This window comes from Pan paniscus, chromosome 9 (genome assembly GCF_029289425.2).
Source record: "Pan paniscus chromosome 9, NHGRI_mPanPan1-v2.0_pri, whole genome shotgun sequence".
NCBI classification, from domain to species: domain Eukaryota; kingdom Metazoa; phylum Chordata; class Mammalia; order Primates; family Hominidae; genus Pan; species Pan paniscus.
In genome coordinates this window covers 97,286,322-97,309,197 of record NC_073258.2, presented here as the reverse complement: position 1 = coordinate 97,309,197, position 22,876 = coordinate 97,286,322, and the positions used below count along the sequence as shown (strand labels likewise).

Genomic DNA, 22,876 nt, shown 5'->3' with positions numbered 1-22,876 from the left:
TATCAATTCTTCAACCATGAAAGGTTAATTTTTAACAAATAAATGCTCCCTTCTTCCCCAGCCACTCTAATTTTAGGAAAGAAAGATTTCTGCTTATCCTAGTAATGAGAAGCATTTGAATTCTATATAGTCACTCAAACCCCTGCCCCTTTACAAGCTAACCCATCTTTTTAAAATTTCTCTGACTTTTTTATTATGCAGTTTTACTCTCTTTGAAGCATATTTAGAAGTCAGTCCTTGAAAAACACTGGCATGCAAAACACTTGAAAATAAATAGACAGCAATTATGCCAATAGATAAGGATAAAAATGAGGGTCCCATTTTACATTGCCTTCTTTTCAGCAAAGATCTATTTTCAGTGCAGAGGTCAGATGAATTCAATAGTATCTCTCTGCTGAAATCAGAAGCTAGCTGGCATCATCAGCATCAAGTAGAGCATGGAGCTGAGTGCACTTACAAAGCATGTTGGAAGATATGGACCCTGTCTCTTTAGAGATGACAAATCAAGAGGATACACAATCTTATTTGATGGGTGCTTTACTCAAGGCCACATCAGCTAGGAGATACAATTTGGAACTAAAATGATGTTAAAATATAATTTAGCCTCATCTGAAGGTTTGAAGGAGTCCATCTGTACCCCAATTACCCCCTCAAGCAGAGGTGCCCTTCCTCTAAGATCATTTATGTAAGTGTAACCCCCATTAGATTAAGTGGTCCATGAGGACAGTGGCTACATTGTATTTCTTGTTAAATGTGGCTGGCCTGTGGCTGGAGAGTAACCATCATACAGAGGATCTGTGTTAAACAGGATAGGCTAGGTCTTTTTATTGTAACAATAAACCTGGTAGGCTAAACACAAAAAGTAGTTTATTTCTGGCTCAGGTTACATGTCCCTTGTGGGTGAGCAAGAGGCTCTGCTCCACACAGTCACTCAGGATCTCAGGCTGACTGAGACTCCACAGTTAGCAGCCTTACCATCTGGAATAGGCAGCGTTCTTATTGCTGCAGCCAGAAAACGGAAAACCACATGGGCTTTTCTATACTTCAGGCTGGAAGTGACACATGTCACTTCCAGAAAGTACTGCTCTTTAACCTGGGCCCCACACCTCAGGGGGATCTGGAATTTAGAGGGCTGTACCAGTGCCTGGGACTTAGCTAGGCCTGGCAGTGTAACACAGGAAGAGCACCCCAAGCCAAGACCAGGACCTACATGAGCTCTCACCCCCATTTTTACCCTTTAATATACACTCTGACCCTCTATCCCATACATAGAGTTAACCAGAGTCCCAGAGCTCTAGGAAGCTCTGGGACTTGCACCTAGAGGGTCATCCTGGCACCACATGTCCGACTCTGGTTCTGGGGCTCGGGGGAATAGCCTAAAGGAGATTACTCCCAACAAGCAGTGTGATATTTCTTTTATAGAATTACACAAGACTGACTGCCAGAATGGTAACAACATGCTATTTTGGGTGATTCTCACTCACATTAGACACAAGACAAGTTCTGTGTTCTGAGCTACCATCTGTCCCCCACCATCTCTTGGGTTTAAGCCCTGTGTCTACCCCTGTGTCAGCTCTTACCCATCTGTGTTCAATTCACAACATCTCCGGTCTACAGCATCCAAGGGTGACAGAAGGCATTTTTTATTCTGTGTACCTCCCACTGCTGTCATGCAGTGCAATCATGTCACCCTTTTTGAAGGCTCTGCATCACATGAGAGAGAAAGTCTTGAAGAAAGGTGGAGATTGCCATTCTCCTTCAATGGATTTTTAGATCATTGCTGCTCAAAGTCAATAGGGTCTCCCAGTTGATGTCTTTTCTTGCTTCCAATTGTGCTGATATCATATTCTACCAGGTCTGTCTTAAGCCATGTCAGATTAGGGACTAAACACCCCTTATGTGAATGGTACTGCGCTTCTCACTCTACCTTTCCTGCCAGTGTCGGTGTGTGGAATTCAGGGATATAGTCAACAACGAAAGCAATAGTATTCTAAAAATGAAGTGATTATAGCCTAAGGAGTTTAAGAGAAACATGGTTGGAAGATGCGCTATAATTCATTTAGACTACAAAATTCAGAACAGTACATTTAACATAACCAAAAATGAATTATCATTCACTCTTTCTTCATACACTGGGTTAGACTTGCATGTGTGGTTATCATCAAAGAAGCACAGTAACAACTTTTGAGAGAATCATTCAAAGCCATTATTCAGGGTTGGTGGGATGGATAATGCAGCATCAGGAGTGATGCTGTAACCAGCATTGAACCCATGGAATTAGAAAACTGAAGATGCATGAAGATCTACATTGTTTCAATACAAACAGCTTCCAATGGACCATGGCATTGTAAGTAATAATATTATTACCTTTTTCTCCCCGGTAGGAAATATGAAATTAGCCAAAAGTGGTGCATTTGCTAATAAAGAAGGCAAAAGATAGTTCCCCAACTTGAATCCAAAGAGATGGTGCCTGAACACTACAAAAAAATCTTCACTTGCTCTGACTTGACCAGCAATCAAGTACCTAAGTACCTCTTCTCTAATTGCTATTCTAAATCTTCACTGATAAATAACTATAACTTCCATGAGCCCATGAATTATATATACATTTTTAGATCAAATTGTTTATATAGAGCAAAATAGGTCCAGGGCACCTCACGCTTTGGGATGGCTCTGCTTCCTTTCACATTGGCCAGAACTAATCTCATGGCACTACTCAGTTTCAAGGTGGCTAATAAGTCTATTCTTCTGAGTGCTCAAAAGGAGAAGAGAACCAGATATTGGTGATCATTTGTAATGTTTGGTAATGTTTGCCAACCACAAGGATGGAACTGGGTCTGTGGCTTCTGACAGTAGCCACATTTTAGCAACTATAAGTTGCTCTCTCTCTGGGTTGCAATTCCCTCCACTTATCCCACAACTATCTCCAAAGCCTTGTGAAATGGCTTTAAATCCTTGCCTTAGTTTTGCTATAAAGAACTAAGGATTTATCTCTCTCTCTCTCTCTCTTCCTTCACCTCCCCCATACCACAGTCTATCATAGTGATAAGAGCATAAATACGGCATAAGGGAGAGACCCCAAGACTGCAGGAAGCAATTAGCAAAACATGAGCTATAGCCTTAGACAGCCTAGAGATCAGGCTTTCAAAGCCAGGAAACCTAGGAGACAAAGGAATGATAGAACTGATAGAGAAACTTCTGAAGAATTTCCTACAAACACTAGAAGGGAGAAAAGAACCTCTAAGAGAGCTCTGAGGTCCTGATAATCTGAGGAGTAGGACCAGAAGCAATTATAAATTGGGGCAACAAAGTATCTGAAATTTGTTTTTGAATGCCTGTCTCCTCTCCAGAAGCCTACTCTGTGGCTTAGTTCCTCAAAGCTGGATGTGACAGTTAGACTACTGTATAAGGTCATTCTTGTGTTGCTATGAAGAAATACCTGAGACTGGGTAATTTGTAAGAAAAGAGGTTTAATTGGCTCATGGCTCTGCAGGCTGTACAGGCAGCATAATGCAGCATCTGCTTCTGTGGAGGCCTAATTAGGCTTATGATCATGGTGGAAGATGAAGAGAGAGCAGGCCCTCACATGGCGAAAGCAGGGGCAAGAGAGAGAGTGGGGTGGGGTTGGGGAGGTGCCACACTTTACAACAACCAAATATCATGAGAACAAATTCACTATCACGAGGACAGCACCAAGCCATGAGGGATCGGTTCCCATGACCCAAACATCTCCCACCAGGCCCCACCTCCAACATTTGGGATTACATTTCAACATGAGGTTTGGGTGGGGACAAATATCCAAACTATGTCATTCTGCCCTGGGCCTCCACAAATCTCACATTCTTCTTAGGTTGCAAAATACAATTATGCCTTCCCTATAGCCCCTCAAATGTCTCAACTTGTTTCAGCATCACCCAAAAGTCCCAAGTCCAAAGTCTCATCTGAAAATGAGTTCCTTCCACCTATGAACCTGTAAAATCAAATCAAGAGATTCACTTCCAAGATACGATGAGGGGTATAGGCATTGGGTAAACATCCCCATTCCAAAAGGGAGAAATCCACAACCCATTTGGATTCTTCATCTGAAAATGAGCTTTGCTTTTATACCACATGGCCAGGCTACAATTTTTTAAAACTTTTATACTCTGCTTCACCTTTAAATGTAAATTCCAACTTTAAGTCATTTTTGCCACATCTAAGCATAAGTTGTTAGAAGCAGCCACAGGTTGTTAGAAGCACCTCTTGAATGCTTTGCTTCTTAGAAATTTCTATCACCAGGTACCCTAAATCATTGCTTTTTAGTTCAAACTTCCACAGATCCCTAGGGCATGGACACAATGCAGCCAAGTTCTTCGCTAAGGCATAAAAACATCATTGACCTTTGCACTAGCTCCCAGTAAGCTCCTCATTTCCATCTGAAACCCCAGCTTGGCTTTTGCTGTCCATATCAGCATTTTGGTCACAACCATTTAACCAGGAAATTCCAAACTTTCCCTCATATTCCTGTCCTTTTCTGAGCCCTCTAAACACTTCACACCTCTTCATATTACCCAGTTCCAAAGTTGCTTTAACATTTTCAGGTATCTTTATAGCAATGCCCACTTCTTGGTACCAATTTTCTGTATTGGGCCATTCTTGCATTGCTATACAGAAGTACCAGAGACTGGGTAATTTATAAGAAAAGCAGTTTAAATGGCTCATGGTTCTGCAGGCTGTACAGGAAGCACAGCACCAGCATCTGCTTCTGGGGAGGCCTCAGGAAGCCTACAGTCATGGCAGAAGGCTGTAAACCAAAAGTATCTGAGACAGGTCTCAACCAATTTAGAAGTTTATTTTGCAAGGTTAAGAACATGCCTATGACATAGCCTTAGGAGGCCCTGAGAATATGTGCCCAAGGTGGTTGGGTTACAGCTTGGTTTTATATACTTTAGGGAGACATCAGTCATCATTCAATACATGTAAGATATGCATTGCTTTGGTCTAGAAAGGCAGGAAAACTCAAAGTGGGGGACTTCCAGGTCACAGGTGGATTTGAAGATTTTCTAATTGGCAGTTGGTTGAAAGAATGTACCTAAAGACCTAGAATCAATAGAAGGGAGTGTCTGGGTTAAGATAAGAGGTTGCAGAGACCAAGGTTTTTATTATGCAGATGAATCTACCAGGTAGCAGGCTTCAGAGAATATAGATTGTCTTAAGGTCTCTGTTTTAATGTTAATGCCAGTCAGTTGTGCCTGAATTCCAAAGGGAGGAGGCCATAATGAGGCATGTCCAGCCACCTATTCCCATCTTGGCCTGAACTCATGTTTCAGGTTAATTTTGGAATGCTCTTGGCTCAGAGGAAGGGTCTATTCAGTTGATTGAGGGGGCTTAGAATTTTGTTTTTGGCTTATAAGGTGAAGAGGGAGCAGGCAACTTACATGGCGGAAGCAGAAGCAAGAAAGAGAGTAGGGTGGAAGAGCTGCCACACTTTATAACAACAAGATCTCATGAGAACTCACTCACTATCATGAGGATAACACCAAGCCATGAGGAATCCACCTCCAGGACCCAAATATCTCCCACCAGGCCCTACCTCCAACACTGGGAATTACATTTCCATATGAGATTTGGATGGGGACAAATACCCAAACTATATCAACTGACTTTCACCTTTATAAAGTTAATTCTAGCAGAGTGATACTGGGCACCATAAATGAGAAAGTGTGTTTATTTCCATGCTATTTATATGTTTTGGAAGACATTTTAAAGTACAGAATGGTCTTTGAATGGTGATCACTAGAAACAGTTGACAGCAAGTGGACAAGATATTGAGGTGGTAGACTTCTTGATATTCCTCCAACCTCACTATTTGCAGTTCTTCATCATCATCATAGTACTGATATATCCAGTCATCCTGAAATAATTTGCAGCTTAGGTATTGATCCTGGCCCATATAGCCCAGTCTGTTCTGCTTCCCTCACACTTTTGGGTTAGGTTCTAATATAAATTTTTTAATGCTCTAGAAGCACAGAGGGACATGTCTCAATGGCACTGATGGCTTGGAGAAATTCAGGCAACCACAATAATTATAATGGAAAGTAAACCTTTGAGTGGAGAGGGGAAGGGCAATGAGGCAGTGGGCAGAGGGCACGAGACCAAGGGAACTTGCGTACAGATGCAAAGCTGCTGGAACAAGTTGTACCTTAAAGATTATTTTCATGTGTGAAAAGAAAATAGAAGCTTGCGTATTTAAGAGGAAGAGATTTCAATGTGTAAAAGTGAAATGTATACAACAAGAGTACAAGAATTAAATGAGGAAGGGCACATTAAATATGTGGCAATGCTTGAAGCTTTAAAATTTGCTATTTACAAAGACATGGAATCAACCTAGGTGTCTATCAAGGGTGGATTGGATAAAGAAAATGTGGTACATATACATCATGGAATACTATGAAGCCATAAAAAAGAACAAAATCATGTCCTTTGCAGCAACACAGAAGCAGCTGAGCCAATACCCTAAGAGAATACATGCAGGAACAGAAAACCAAATACCACATGTTCTCACTTATAAGTAGCAATTCCCTCCACTGTCTCCAGTGGAGTACATGTGGACATAATGATGGGAACAATAAACACTGGGGACTATGACAAGGGGAGGCAGGGAGGCAAGGGTTGAAAAACTATTGAGTCCCATGCTCACTACCTGGGTGATGAGATTAATCATATGCTAAACCTCAGCATCACACAATATATCCATGTAAAACACCTTCACATGTACCTCTTGAATCTAACATAAAAGTTGAATTTTTTTTAATTTGCTATTTAGCTCCTAGTTCAAATCCTGTGACCAGCCAGAATGCAAGTATCCCTCTAGTACACAACACCAATTTTTTAGAAAAATTGTGCTTCACTATAGCAAAATCAACATGTGTGATATGGTTTGGCAGTGTCACCACCCAAATCTCATCTCGAATTGTAGCTCCCATAATTCCCATGTGCCAGGGACCTGGTGGGAGGTAATTAAATCATGGGGGTGAGTCTTTTCCATGCTGTTCCCATAATAGTGAATAAGTCTCATGATATCTTATGGTTTTAAAAAAGGGGAGTTCTCCTACATAAGCTCTCTTTTGCCTGCTGCCATGTAAGATATGACTTTGCTCCTCATTTGCCTTCCACCATGATTGTGAGGCATCCCCAGCCAAACTGAACTGTGAGCCACTTAAATCTCTTTCCTTTATAAATTACCCAGTCTCTGGTATGTCTTTATTAGTAGCAAGAGAACAGACTAATAGAGTGTGCAATCAATTTTCATGTTTCATGTCAGGTATAGTGTACAACAGGAGAAGGTCCTGAGACCAGTGCAACAGAGTTACTAGAGAATGAAAGAAGGTCATTGAAAGCAGCAGGTCAAGTATTTATTTATTTACTCAATAAATATTTATGAAACATCTACTATGCAGGCAGTATGCTGGGTGGGGAACATGTAGAAAAAAAAACACATAGTATCTCCATTAAGAAGGTTACCATCTGGAGTGTGGAGCCTGGGCAAGAAATACACAGATAAACTCTAATTATAATAGAATGTAACAAGTACTATAATAGGCAAATCACAGAACGCTATGAGATTAAGCAAGAGGGGAACTTAGTATAATTTTATGGGTTCACAAAACAATCCCCAGCAGTAGTAACTGGACTGAGAAAGGAAAGAAATGTAGGGCTTAACTTATTAAATGTGTAGAACTTGATCCAAGCAGAGGGAAAAACATGTGCAAAGCACAGAGACAATCAAGTACTTAATGTGTTTGAAAAATGAATCTGTGTATAGAAGAGTGTGAGGAGGAGGAGAATGCATAAAATAAATGTAGTCATAAGCAGAGGTAAGATTATATAAAGGACATTGGAAGATATAAATTGGAATTTATAATGAGAACAATGAGGAGCCATAAAGAAGTATTGACCAACCTTAAGCAAAAAATTTATTCTGCTTTTGTCCAGAAATATAGTGGCGCTTAGCACAGTTCATGGGATGAAGTCTCCACCTAAACAGATGGATAACACCTCCCCCATCATTCAAAATTTTGATTCTGCCAACAGCTCTTACCCCAAATTATTTGATAAAATTTTGTCTGCAAAAAGTAAATGACTTAGTTAATTTGTGCCCTTACCTATACAGCATTTCTCATCAATCTCCAAATACTGTCTTAGGGGAAATGTGGCTGCAGTAACTTCATCAGAATACCACAGACAAAATTACAGCAGTCCCTGCTTACCCATGGAGGATATATTCCAAGATGCCCAGTGGATGCCTGAAACCCGCAAATAGTGCCAAACCCTATATATATACACACTTTTGTCCTATACATGCATACTATGATAGTGTTTAATTCATAAATTAGGCATAGTAAGAGATTATCAAAAATAACTAATAATAAAATACAACAATTTTAAAAATATACTGTTATAAAAGTTATGTAAATGTGCTCTCTCTCTCAACCTGACCCTAAGCCCCTCTCTCTCTCAATGTCTTACTATAATATACTCAGCTATTTTCAGACCTCAGTTGACCATGGGTAACTGAAATCTCAGAAAGTGAAACTGCCGTAAAGGGGACTACTATATATTCTGAACAGTAGACAGTCAACACTAGTTTACAGCAGAAGATCATTGACTATCAGTTCTCCTCATTAAAAACACTAGAAAAATCTAGGACCAAGGCAAGCTACATTTGTTAGACTTACTGCAGTAAAGGAGAACATCACCTTGAGAGATCTTTAATAATGTCTCAAAATAGAAAATTAGGGGAGGGTATTTATAAAGTTTTAGGGTCTTGGTTGAATGTTTTTCAGGTGAATCTTGCAATTGGAAAACTGGCTGAGATTGGGCAGAGGTTATTTTGTTTTGTATTTTGTTTTGTTTTGTTTTGTTTCAATAGCTTTGGAGTGGTAAGCACAGTGAGGCAGGGGTCTTGAAGCAAATTTTGGTAAATGAATAAACTTTTAGTCCTCATAAGTAAACTGTTTCATTGACTTGGTCTTTTCTTCCTTGAGAAGGCCTTTCCTGAAAGAAACAAAATTATGTTTATCTGGTCCTATGTTTACAGTTTCATATAGATGTATATGAATTTAATAGAGTTTCAATAACTAATAGATTTAATAAACAAATGAAATATACAGTGTGTAGAGTCAAGGAAGAAAGTCTATCCCCAGTATTATGCAAGGGACAAGGAATATTGTTGATTTCAGTTCTCAGTAGCCACATAATTTCTTTTGACCATAGTCCCTTTTAAGCAATATAATCCCAGGTAATAAATGAAGAGAAGGAACATTCATGCAAGTTAATATGTGTAACATCCATCCTGTCATCATTAGCTACCATGAATAATTGAAAATTAAATACAGATAAATTTAAGAGGAAGGATAAAGGAGGGAATAACATAAAATGACCAACCTTTTAGTAAAGTCCAATATGTTACAAATATTCAGCTGGACACAGATTATGATGAGGATTAAATGAGAAAAGATAGGTGAATTCTATCATTACTCATCAGTGAAATTCCTAAGACATGAAAATAATCACAACACTCTACTTTTTACAAGCATATTATGTCTCTTCCTCCAAATCCCTAAAATATAACACAAGATCATTCCTGGTCTGGCCTCTCAGTCCATTATCTTTAATACTCTACTCTCAGAAAACGTCATTCTACATGAAGTTCCCCCAAAATACATGTTGTTTTTTTCAGAATTTTGAACACTGATGTGCTGTTCCTTCTGCCTACAGTGCTTCACCAATATTCCAGTCTTTCCCCACCCACCTGGATAGTTTCCATATATCTTTCAACAGTCAACTTAAGTATTGTGTCTTTAAGAAAACTTCTATGCTACCCCCCAATTATGTGGAGTTAAATGTTATTTTGCTTTGTTCCTGTAGCACCCCATGAATACCTGTCTCCCATAGCCGACTTCACACTGTGTTATAATTGTTATCAAACTTGCCTGCCTCTCCCTGCTACTCATCTGTGAGCTTCCCAAAGCCAAGGACTATGTTTTGTTCATCCTGATATTCCCCAGGGCTGTGCAGTATGACTGATATGCATTTGTACTAAACTATCTTTATTGAATATAATTGGAGAGTTTAAATCTCCTACATGAAAAGATATTGACTAGAATGGGTTTAAGTGAATTTTCATACTGTAGTAAATATATTTCTTATGTCTGTGTTTTATACTTTGAAAATTTTATTTCTGAAAAATATTTTATGGAACATTCTGAATTGTGATAAACCAAATGGAAAAATATTGACTCTTGAGAAAACTAAGTTTATTCCTTATGCATATCATGATTTAGCCTGTAGGGCTCTTTGTCAACCTGGAACAGTCAATTCTAATTAGGGTAAATTCACGTATCTACCTACTCAAATGGAAATAACAATATCTAATTTGGAAAATAAATCTCTCAAGCTGCAGGAAATATTATCAGTGCTAAACAATCAATATGCTGATAGTAAAAATAAAGACCACACATGGAGAATCACAACCCATACCTCAAGTAAAGGACAATCATTTGATAGGATTGCCCAGAGATTAATTATAAAAGAGATTAGATAAATATCTCAATAGTATTTTAGAGAATTTAGTCCACTATATATAACTAAACAATTACTTTCAATTCTACTAATTGTATATAAATTTTTTAAAATGATAACAAACATGCAACTATAATGATGAAACAACCAAAGTTTTAATATGCAGTGATGTTAGGTTTGCCTTTAAAAACTGTAAGATCTAGTGGAAATAAGCACTGTATAGCTGAAGATAATGAAAAGCTATTGTTCTTCCCTCTGCTTTGGGCTCTAGTGCCCTTTCTGTTTAAGCTCAGTTTTGTCTGGCTCATCAACAACATGTGAGCAGAGAAGAAAGTATAGCACATATCTGTGCCCTCCTTTAACATCTGGTGTCTGGAATGAGTCTGAGTGAGGGTGAGTTGATCTCCCTTCGTGCTGACCATATGCCCAGTCCATTGCTGTGTCTTCCACCTTAGATTTTGACCAGCAGTCCCATTTTCTGCTGTAACAAGAGTCTGTCCTGGAATCCCAGTCCAGTTGTAGGATTCCTTGCAATGCACGGGGCTTGACAAGACCCTATATCCAGGATTTGAAATCTGCCCAGTGTTACCCAAACACTGACTATGAACCGAAGGATGACCTAAAACTCCACTCTGTGAAAGACTATTGGATACTATCTTATTCAGTGTGGGCTGCCATAACAAAATACCCTAGAGTAGGTAGCTTAAAACAACAAAAATTTATTTCTCACAATTCTGGAAGCTAACAAGTTTAAGGTCAAGGTACTGGCCCATTTGGTTTCTGGTGAGGGCTCTCATCTTAGTTTGGTGGCAGCTGCCATTTTTGCTGTGTCCTCACAGGGCACAGAGGGAAAGAGCAGGCTCTCTGGTGTCTCTTGTTTTCATACAGGGTCTCACTCTGTCACCCAGGCTGGAGTGCAGTGGCACAATCTCAGCTCACTGTAGACTCAACCTCCTGGGCTCAAGCGATTCTCCCACCTCAGCCTTCTGAGTAAGTAGAACTACAGGCGCATGCCACCATTCCTGGCTTATTTTTGCATTTTTTGTAGAGTTGGGGTTTTGCCATGTTGCCCAGGCTTGTCATGAACTCCTGAGCTCAAGTGACCTGCCTGCCTCAGCCTCCCAAAGTGCTGGGACTACAGGTGTGAGCCAACACACCTGAACAGTGTCTCTTCTTGTAATCACACTAGCCTCATCAGATCAGAGACCCAGCTTTATGACCTCACACAACCTCAGTCACCTCCTTACAGGCCCTGTCTCCAAATACAGTCATATTGGAGGCTAGGGCTTCAACATATGAATTTGTGGGAGGGGGGACACAATTCAGCCCATAGCAGATACAATCTTTAATATAAATCAAGCATAAATCCTCCATGTACATTCAAGAACAACAATAATTGCTACAACATCTACTATTTATTAAACACTGACTTTGGCCAAATTATTTTTAATTGTTAGGATATTTCTAGAGCAGATGTTACTTTTCCACACTTTGAAGTAGGGGAAACTGAAGGCTTGAGGTGGAAAACACCCTACCCAAGGCCACATAGCTACAAAATGATAGAATTGGAACTCAAATCCATGTTTGTAGGAATTGAAAACCCAAGTAAGATCCTTCTAAGATACCCTTTTACATCGAAACTATAATTCAGATGACTGACCAGTCCTCAGTCCTAGTCTCTTTTCCTTCTGGAACTGCCAGCATCATGAGATTATAGTTTGCCTTATAGACATACCTGAATATTGACTATTATGGAGCTAACAATGAGTCAATCACAATATATTTATTTAACTTGGATGATCGGGTGCTGGGTAGAGCACTAGATTACTACTTATATATATCTACATATGCCTGAAAAGATGAACATAAAACCAACAGGCTCAGATGGTACTTTGTTTATTCTAATCACATTTTGCAGGCCTCTGCATCTTTAATTCATCCTTTTATTTACAGTTCCATATTGCTCTTTGTGATATACCAGCTTTTTAACTGACCCCACATTTGTCTTTCTCTTTGTCTTCCCCAGCAAAACATCCATTCATTCTTTAATTCAACAAATATTTAATGATCCCTGCCCATATGAAACTTATATCTTAGCATAGTGAAACAGAAAATAACTAATAGATGTAATAAATAAGTAAAATATATGGTGTGTACAAATTATGACAAGGACTAAGGAAAAAGAAAAGGTACAGGAGATGAGGAGTGTGAGAGGAGAGGGACAGTGTGAACCTCTTTGATAGATTGATATTTGAACAAAGATATAAGGAGGTGATACATCTGACGGAAGAGCATTCTAGACACAGGACACAATGTGCACAAAGACTTTGAGGTGAAAACAGGCCTGGCACGTTTGAGGAACAGCAACGAGAATAGCATTGCAAGAACTGAGTGAGCAGGAGCCAAGCCAGAGAGCTAATGGGATCACCAGGTACTGAAGGGCTTATAGGTCATTTTAAGGGCTTCTGTTTTTGCACTGAGTAAAATGGGAAGTCACTGCAGGACTCTGAGCAGAGGAGTGAGAAAGACCAGACTCATGTTTTTAAAGAATCAACCTAGCTGCCGTATATAGGACAGACTGCAGGGTAATGGGGAAAGAAGCCAGAAGGCGAGGCAGGAAGCTATTACAATAATTCAGGGTAACAGAAGCTTGATTGACCAAAGGAAGGGGTACTGGTGATGGGGATAAGTGGTTAGATACTAGATATATTTAGAAATTAAGAGAAGTCCGGTCTACTAACCCACCTCTGCCTCAGTTCTTGAGCCAGGGGACGAGAAGTGCATCGGCAAGCTTAGCCTTCAATGGAGAAGGCTGGGGTGCTTTAAATAACATCTTACACGCATAAGCTGTTATTACCTACCAGTAACACTCAGAGTGCATCTTGTAAGACAGGAAATCAAAGCACAGAAATATTAAATGACTTTGGCGAGTAAGTAAAAGAGTTGGGATTATTCTATCTGGCATAGCCAAAGTTGAACTCTGCATGCAGCCTTCATTAAGGCACACATTGCGGACTTGAGATCTGATGAATCAGGGACAAATAGCTACGGCTGGTGCAGCAAGGGTGAACCAGGCTGACCCCATAAGTGCAGCAGTCCCCAACTCACCACTGAGGCAGAAACACAATAATAAAGCAATGACTGCTAATGAGCTTAATTCTGAAATGAATGAATCTCTGGGCACAAAGTGATTCTATACTGTAATGACCCCTAACTAGAAATACGACAGTTTTACACACTCCCCTGTGTGCTTAAACAGTGTATGGCATATGATTTAACACTTTCTTAATGACTGGAGACAACGCTATGAACATTCACTGGGGCCCTGGGATCCAAGGAGCAGAGCCACTTAGCTTTAGGGGAGGTTTTGGTAAGGTTCTTTTTTTAAAGAGTATATTGAAGTTTGAAATGAGAAAAAGGGATTAAGTAGCTGGCAGAACATGAGGAGTGTTTTTGCAGCTTTGCCTCGGGAGAGATAAAGAGAGTCGATTCCGAGTACAGCTGGGCCACTGGGACTGCATTCCTGCCTGTGAGGAGGAGAGCCTGTCAATGAGCCAGAAGGGGCTAACAGAGGTAATGCTTCCTTATGATGGGCATTTTCCTGGGGGGAGCCAAAACCATATGTGAGGTTAAAAAAACAAATAAGGGCCCTCCTCTGCTTATAGAATGTGCTTATAGGTTGTACTTACAGGTTCTCAAGTTTTGCTATCATAAACACCCAAAGTACACCACGCCTGCAAGCTGAAGGCTGACAGGATAGAAAACTTGCACAAGACAGTTAACATTGTAGCGATCATCTTGCCAAACAGAGGGCAGCAATGCTTGTATCTTGGTCGGAAAGGAGTTGGAGTGAAGTCACACAGGCAAGTGTCATTACTTGGTGTTGGGGTTTGACAGCCTGAGAGACCTCGGCAACATTGGAATTTGAAACAGAGGGCTTTAACTCCCAGTTAAAACAGTTTAAAGTCAGCTGGGCATGGTGGTTCACACCTGTAATCCCAGCATTTTGGGAGGCTGAGGCGGGTGGATCACCTGAGGTCAGGGGTCGAGACCAGCCTAGCCAACATGGTGAAACTCTGTCTCTACTAAAAATACAAAAATTAGCCAGGCATGGTGGTGCACACCTGTAATCCCAGCTATTCTGGAGGCTGTGACAGGAGAATCACTTGAACCTGGGAGGCGGAGGCTGCAGCAAGCCGAGATCACATCACTGCAGTCCAGCCTGGGTGACAGAGTGAGACTTTCTCAAAAAAAATAAATAAATAAATAAAAAATAAATAAAAAATAGTTTCAGGTCTTCCAAATGACCTCTCATTTGGATTCAGAATCCTATTATTTTTAAATGAATTTTTTTAATTCAATCATGATACATTTCGCTGCTGTAATAGGCAAAATTCTAAGATATTCTAAGACAGCTCCCAAGATTCTCACGCCTGGTGCACACAAACTTTCTCCCAGTTATTCTATTTGATCAAACATTAATCTAGGTGATTATTAATCTATAAAGGATTATACGTATATAATTAAGGTCCTAAATTAGTTGCCATTAAGACAGAGAGATTCCTCTCAGTTGGACCTGACTTCATCAGGTGAAAACCTCAAAAGTAGAAGAGATTCAAAGTATGAGGGGAGCTCATTAAGAGAAAGAATTTCCGTTGCTCTCTCTGAAGATAGAAGGGGCCATGTAGCAAGGAATGTGGCTGGGATTAGGATCTGAGAGTAGTTCCCAGCTGACAGCCAGGAGACAAATTGGGACCTCAGTCGTACAACCACAAACAACTGAATTCTTCCAACAACCTGAATAAACTTGGAAGTGGAGGTTCCCGAGAACCTCTAGAAAGTAACACAGCACAGCCAACACTCTGATTTCAACCTGTGAGAACCAGAACAAAGAACACAACCATGCCATGCCTGGAATTTGTATACAGAAGTAAACTAAAAAATGAGTATTGTTTTAAGCTACTGAGTCTATGGCAATTTATTAGAAATCAATAGAAAATGAATACAATTGCTAAAAGCACATTTTGGAAAATAAATCACTAGTAGAACTATATACTTAATAAGATGATTGATATTTCTAAAAGAAGCTTTCCTTTACCTGGACACTTTCCTTCATTTGTGTCATACATCAGAAGATTATATTTTGTATATTGGAGTTTCTTAAAGCAAGCTATATTTTTCTTACTTATGTTGCTACTATATGGTAAGCCTAAGACCTAATTTTTGCTGCAACATTTAGCCAAAATCAACTAGCAACAAAAAAAGAATTCGAAAAATTATTTTAGTAAATATGTTATAATTCAGAAACAATTTGTGAATAATTTAGTTTACCCCTTTTTTTTTTGAGACAGAGTTTTGCTCTGCCGCCCAGGCTGGAGTGCAGTGGCGTGATCTCGGCTCACTGCAAGCTCCGCCTGGTATACAAAGCGAGACTTTGTCTCACACACACACACACACACACACAAAGTTTATCTCTAATTGATGTCTCTGATTTAAACTATTGCCTCCATTTTCTTCTTTCCTAATGAAGGCAGTTTACACCATTTAAATTTTTAAAATAATAAAAATAATTTTTAAATATTATGAATAATTTTTATGTTTATATATAAAATCCATTCATACAATTACCAGAAATGAAATATATTAGAAAGCCTTTTCAGAACTCAAAGGAAACAGGATATATAAAAATATAACAGCATTGTTCATAAAGGTAAAAGAAATCCCATCTAATTACAAAATTTGTCAGAATCAAGGACTTTTTAAAATTATAAATAAACATTTCAATTCTGAAATGTTGGCTTTCACAGCACAAATAGCTAAAACAATGTGGTTATACTCAAAATATTAAATATACTCATGTTTTTAATTAAAGTTCTTACTGACAGGGATTTCAAAATGGTAAAAGGAAAAAAACCCTCTCAAATCTAAAAATGTATATATAAGTGCATTTGCTAAGTGAAATATGTATGTCTCCCCTCCTATCCATTGTTTTAAAGGCAGGGATGAAAACAGAAGTATTAAACTCAGGCCTAGAGCTATGGGGAGAAGCCTGACTACTGTTGCTTAGAGATAGAAACTTCAAAGGCAAGGGTCCAGATTCCGTGATCATAATAAGATTTCCGACATTTCTTACAAGCTAATGAGGCACCTCCAGATCAAACCCACCAGCAACATGGTAGTATGTTAAAGAAGTTTAATTGCCAGAGAAAATTCAAACCTGGTCAAGAAGGTCCTGTGATTGCTCAGCTCCTAAAGCAATTCCTAGACTAATATAAACTTGCCAACAGACCTCATTCAGCTAAAGCAGTGAAGCCCTCATGTAATTAGGTATAACTCTTGACTACAAATGACAGTATACTGCTTAAGCAATAAGAGAATATTTTGAACTCATTCAGCTGAAAATTACATAAGAAACACCGAATTGTGACCCAGCTGGATGAAATGCACAAATGCTGGCACTGAAGCTCTCTCACTCTCTCCACGTATCAGGCACAGGGTCTCCAGGGCCCCAAGACTCACAACCCACCAACCTTACAGCTGCAGTCATAAGAGAACATATTCTCCAAAAACCCCTGAAAAGGAGTTCTGAGGAGGAGTCTGACCCTCTGGTTTAGGTTCATGTGCCCATCCCTGTAGCTGGGAGAAGAAAGAGAAGAATGGGAGGTTTGGTAGGCAGAAGGGGTGTAGCTATGTCTCAAATATATGGAACGTGTTTCCTTTAGAGAGGCGAGATTTTGTGATCAGGAGAGGACTGTATGCTGGGAGACAAAATAAATGGAGGTCTTCAACACTTCAGAAGGTGAATCCTCATTGATGCCACTCTTGGGAATTGCCACTGGAAATCACAGACCAGGAAGATACTCCTGGCAAGCAGAACCTGAACAAAAATCAAGTCTATCCTAATACAGGAAATCAGACCACTACTAGGGCAAAGAGATCTTTGACATACCTATCTAGCAAATGTAATACAACCTGCAGGAGAGCAACTTCACTGTATTCATTCCCTTCTATAAAACAGAAAAAAAAAATCATAGTTAAAAATGAGTGGGGACAAATTCTGCAATATCATAGGTAAGTTTATAAGCAACTGGATTTATTGGGAAAACATACAAATCAAGGATTAAATTTAAGAGGCATATAGTCTGCATTGTCTTATTATCACAAAGAGAGGTCTAAAAATCAGTTCAGCATACTGATGGACACACCCCAGGTCCCTGCCCCCAAGAGAGGGATCCTGACTCTCCACTGTCATAACATGCAATCATGATAAATTTCAGATATGGGGTATAAATAGAAAGGATGTAGACATCAAATTGTCTGAGTATAAATGCCAACATGGCTAGGAGCCGTCTGAGAATGCTAGCTGCCATCACCTGATAATTTCTGAGTGGTGGGATGCTGCTGCCGCTGCCATTCCTGCTGCTGGAAAGGGGTTCCTGTTACAGTGATAATTGGGTTCAGGCATAGCACTTCCCTCTGGGAGAGGGCCAGCCTCTGCATCTAACTTGCTGAATAACCGTTTTCCTTCCAACATTCAATTTGGCATCTAGCCTTCAGTTGCAGGGTGAAGAAGAGCCACATTCAAACCTGACTATATGAAATAATTATCACCCAGAGATATTGGACTTGGAATAGAATAGAGAAACCAAATGCTATTTCTACGCCATCTCCATTTAGAGAGAGTGTAAGTAGGGGCTTTTGCTCTTATTCTTGGTGTTGAATGTGGGATCATTTGTAATGTTACTTGGGATGTTATTAGAACTGAGACGGAAATGCAGGTTTGCTGTAGGGGGGTCACAAACAGTGATATGCTGGGCAGCCCAGGCATAGCAAAGTGTGGGCAGTGGCAGCTATTGGTTTTGGCTGTCCCACAGGGTTCCAGTGGGGATTTTCCCCATCCTCATCCTCTGGATAAGAGGACCAAGGGAAGGCCTAGTTATTCCTTTTTTCTGTAGATACAGTGATTGGGTGACTCAGAGGCTGATGTGTAGCCTAAGCAACTCCAGTTAGAATAATTCCCTGAAATTAACTGCAAGGTATATCTTGTCACATCCCTGCTCAGAACTTTATAGTGACTTCCCATCAGAGTCAAATCCAAACTCCTTACCATAGCCTATGAGAACCTGCATGATCTAGCCCCAGTTTCTACTGTCTTTTCTGCTCCTCATCACTTGCCACCTGGCACCTTGTCAACACACTCCGGCCATACTGTTTTTCTCTTAGTTCCTATAACATGCCAGGCTCTTTCCCACTTCAAGGATGTTTTCTTTGCCTCAAATTTTCTTCCTTTTGACTCTTTTTCTTTTTTGTAACTTTTTAAAAAATATAATTTCAAATTTAGAGAAAAGTTTCAAGAATAGTAAAATGAATTCCTGTATTCCTCTTGGATATTGTAATTGTGAATGTTAAATTGTGTGTGTAGATTCTTGCTCCTATTTTAATCCTCTTGAGATTGTTCATGTTTTTGTTTTAGCAAGCAAAAAACCTGGGTATATTCAGACTGTACTGTTTCTCACCTTTTGTGAGCCCTGATTTTAATCTTCATTTAGCTCGAAATCATCACTATGTTGGTCTACATTTGTCCTATGAATGTGTTATTTAGGGGTTAGGCTGAGACTTCTATAAGCAGTTCCAGTCTCAGTTCAGTTTTCAAAGCCTTAGCTATGCTGAATTGGGCCTGTTCTGTGCATATATAGTTTATGGGTTAGACTGAGACTTTGTGCAGGTTTGCATGCAGTTAGGGAATCCTTTTCTCTGGATCCCTCCTCTCTGGGATTCTCCACACACCGCCATACTCCCAGACTCAGAAATGCTCCTTTTCCTTATACTCCGTTCAGAAAAAATATGGTTTCTGTTAGAGTTTCAGCCATTCACTCATGTCAGCACTAAGAAGATATTATCCCATTGTTACCTGGTTTCTATTGTTTCTATTGAGAAGTTATCTGTTATTCCATTGGTTACATCTTTACAGGTAATATTCTTTTTTTTCTGGCTGCTTTCAAGATTTTCCTTTAGCATTGCACTATAATATATTTAGGTGTGGGTATCTTTTTACTTATATTTCTTGGGATTCATTAAGCATCTTGAATTTGCAAACTGATGTCTTTAATCATTTCAGAAAATTCTCAGCATTATTTCTTCAAATTCTGCTGCATCCTCTCTCTGCTTTCTATCTAAGACTCCAATTAAACAAGTGTTAGACCATCTTACTCTATATGTCTCTTACTCTCCAGATTTTTTAATCCCTCTGTGGATTTTTTTTACAATTAAATAAAATTGGCAATGAATATTTTCTTCTGACATGTTCCAGTTCACCAATTTTCTCCTTGGTTATGCATAACTGAGCTAAATACCTTAGCAATTTTTGTTATGTTTTTCTTTTAGAAATAGAAACTCTAATTCTTTTTCAATCTGAAATGATGTGTTTTATCATTTTAAGTAGCTTGCTAGAATTTTTAGATTTGGATTTTGATTTCTAAACCATTGTAAAATACCGATTTTACAAAGGATGTCTGATATTTCCACTATCTGGAGTACCTCTGGGTATGTTTCTCTTAACTTTTTGCACTTTATCTTGCTTATGTTGTCTTTCCTTCTCAGATATTTGATTATCTTTGATTGTATCCTGAACATGGCATTTGAAAAATTATTGTAAAAACAATCTGAGACCTCAGGTAATGTTATTTTCCTCTAATGTGGAATTTTGTCTGCTTCTGCCAAGTGCCTGGAAGGTCTAGCAATCCAAGATTACCTTAATTCAAATTTTATGATTTGGCATTTTCTGGACCACTTACATTACACCATACTCATCTATATCTGTGAATGGGCTGATTTAGTTATGGCTTCCTTAATACCCACGGTACATCCACTTGAGATTGTCACCCTGTGAAGATGTTCATTAGATCTCAAACTCTGACATATTCTCAACTCCAACTTTTGTTCCACTTACATCTCAAAAATATTTCAAAAGTGCTGGTTAACCTCTTTGTTGTCTCTTTCAAAGTGGCAAATGCCTGAAGAAAAACAATATAGCTTCAAATACTATGCTTGCTATTTTTTTTTTTTTTTTGAGACAGAGTCTTTCTCTGTTGCCCAAGCTGGAGTGCAGTGGTGTGATCTCAGTTCACTGCAACCTCCACCTCCCGGGTTGAAGTGATTCTTGTGCCTCAGGCTTCCAAGTGGCTGGGATTACCAGTATGTGCCACCATGCCTGGCTAATTTTTTTCATTTTTAATAGAGATGGGGTATTACCATGTTGGCCAGGCTGGTCATAAACTCCTGGCCTCAAGTGATCTGCCCACCTCGGCCTCCCAAAGTGCTGGGATTACAGGTGGGCTCACCTTTTTTTTGATTCTTCCTTTCCCAGATGTCATCTCAAAAGTTTTTCTACATTATTGTTTTTATTAAAAGATTGTAAATATTTTGTCCAGATTTTAATTCTTCTTCAGAAGTAGAATTTGTCTGAATTAACTAGTCCTCAGCAAGTAACTGTTTTTATTAAAACTGGAAGTCAGGCATAGAAACAAAAACCTAGGGAATACACCAAAATAGAATGCTTAGAATAGATATATGATCAGATCCTTAGAGTCAACTTGAGTTCACTTAGCCAATGAACCTGGAGATAACCAACAATTGAAAGCAAGAGTGACAGACCTTTTCCCCTCATTTAGTCTCAGCAGAACACGGTTTCTACAAGAAATAATATACAATGTTTGACCCCAAAGTCTGGTACTGATTTGGTCCTTCTAAGCCTGTGACCAGGATGGTAGGCAGGTCCAGGAAATCCAATGGTAAAGGAAAGAGTAAGCTTAAACTGTTTGACAAAAGGAAAATATGGCACAGAGAGAGAAAGTCAATTCCCTAAATCCAGGTGCTCTGATTCTAAAGTCTATGATACTGTTTGGGTATTTGTCCCTGCCTAAATCTCATGTTGAAATGTAATCCTCAATGTTGGAGGTGGGACCTGGTGGGAGGCTCCAGCCTCAGCTCAAAGGGGCCCAAGTACAGCTCAAGCCATGGCACCAGAGGATGCAAGTCATAAGCTCTGATAGCTTCCAAGTGATGTTAAGCCTGCAGGTGCACAAAATGCAAGAGTGATGGAGGCATGACAGCCTCCACCTAGATTTCACTGGATGTATGAGAAAGTCTGGGTGCCCAGGCAGAAGCCTGCTGAAGCAGTGGAGCCCTTACAGAGAACCTCTACTAGGTCAGTGTAGAGAGAAAGTATAGGGTTGGAGGCCCCACAAAGAGTCTCCATTGGAGCTCTGCCTAGTGGAGCTGTGAGAAGGCAGCCACTGTCATCCAGACCCCAGGTGGTAGATCCACTGACAGCTTGCACCCTGAGCCTGGAAAAACCACAGGCACTCAACAACTCATGACAGCAGCCATGGGGGCTGAACTCTGCAAAGCCACAGGGGTGGAGCTGCTCAAAGCCATGGGGGCCCATCTCTTGCACTAGTGTGCCCTGGATGTACAACATGGAATCAAAGGAGACTATTTTGGAGCTTTAAATTTTAATGACTTCCCTGCTGGGTTTCAAACTTTCATGTGGCCTACAGGCCCTTTCTTTTGGACAGTTACTCCCTGTGGAAAGGCAATGTTTACCCAATGCCTATACCCTCATTGTATCTTGGAAGTAAATAACTTGTTTTTGATTTTATAGGCTTGTAGGTAGAAGTGACTTAGCTTCTCTCAGATGAGACTTTGGACTTTTGAGTTAATGCTAGAATGACTTAAGACTTTGGGGGACTATTAGAAGGCCTGATTGTATTGTGCAAGGTGAGAGGGACATAAAATTGTGGACAAGGATGGAATTATATAGTTTGGATATTTGTCCCCATCCAAATCTATTTTGAAATGTAATATCCAGTGTTGGAGGTGAGGCTTGGTGGGAGGTGTTTGAGTCATGGGAGTGCATCCCTCATGGCTTGGTGCTGTCCTTGCAATAGTGAGTACTCTCAAAATCTGGTTGTTGTAAAGTGTGACACCTCTACCCCCCACTATCTCTCTTCTTTCTGCTTTTGTCATGTGAAGTGCCTGCTCCTGCTTTACCTTCCACCATGAGTGAAAGCTCCCTGAGGCCTCCCCAGAAACCAAGTACATGGCAATGCCATGCTTATACAGCCTGCAGAACTGTGAGCTAGTTAAATCTCTTTTCTTTATAAATTACCCAGCCTCAGGTATTTCTTTATAGCAATGCAAGACCAGACTAATACAGTCCATTTGTGTAATTACTACACTTTACTTCTAAAAAAGAAAAAAAAAGGATTGCTTAGACAGGTAGAAGCAAGATAGAGATTAAGTTATTAAAACG

The 22,876-nt window shown here is 39.7% G+C and overlaps 1 long non-coding RNA gene across 1 annotated transcript in view; it reads left to right on the top strand.

Moving 5' to 3' along the window:
• Positions 1-18,208, top strand: part of LOC130540608 (uncharacterized) — a 63,261-nt gene extending 45,053 nt beyond the window's left edge. Inside the window, exons 2-5 of the long non-coding RNA XR_008954603.1 lie at positions 11,452-11,553; positions 14,023-14,136; positions 14,242-14,430; positions 18,114-18,208. This is a non-coding gene — a long non-coding RNA (uncharacterized LOC130540608). The remainder of the gene's footprint in view (positions 1-11,451; positions 11,554-14,022; positions 14,137-14,241; positions 14,431-18,113) is intronic.
• The last annotated feature ends 4,668 nt before the right edge of the window (positions 18,209-22,876 follow it).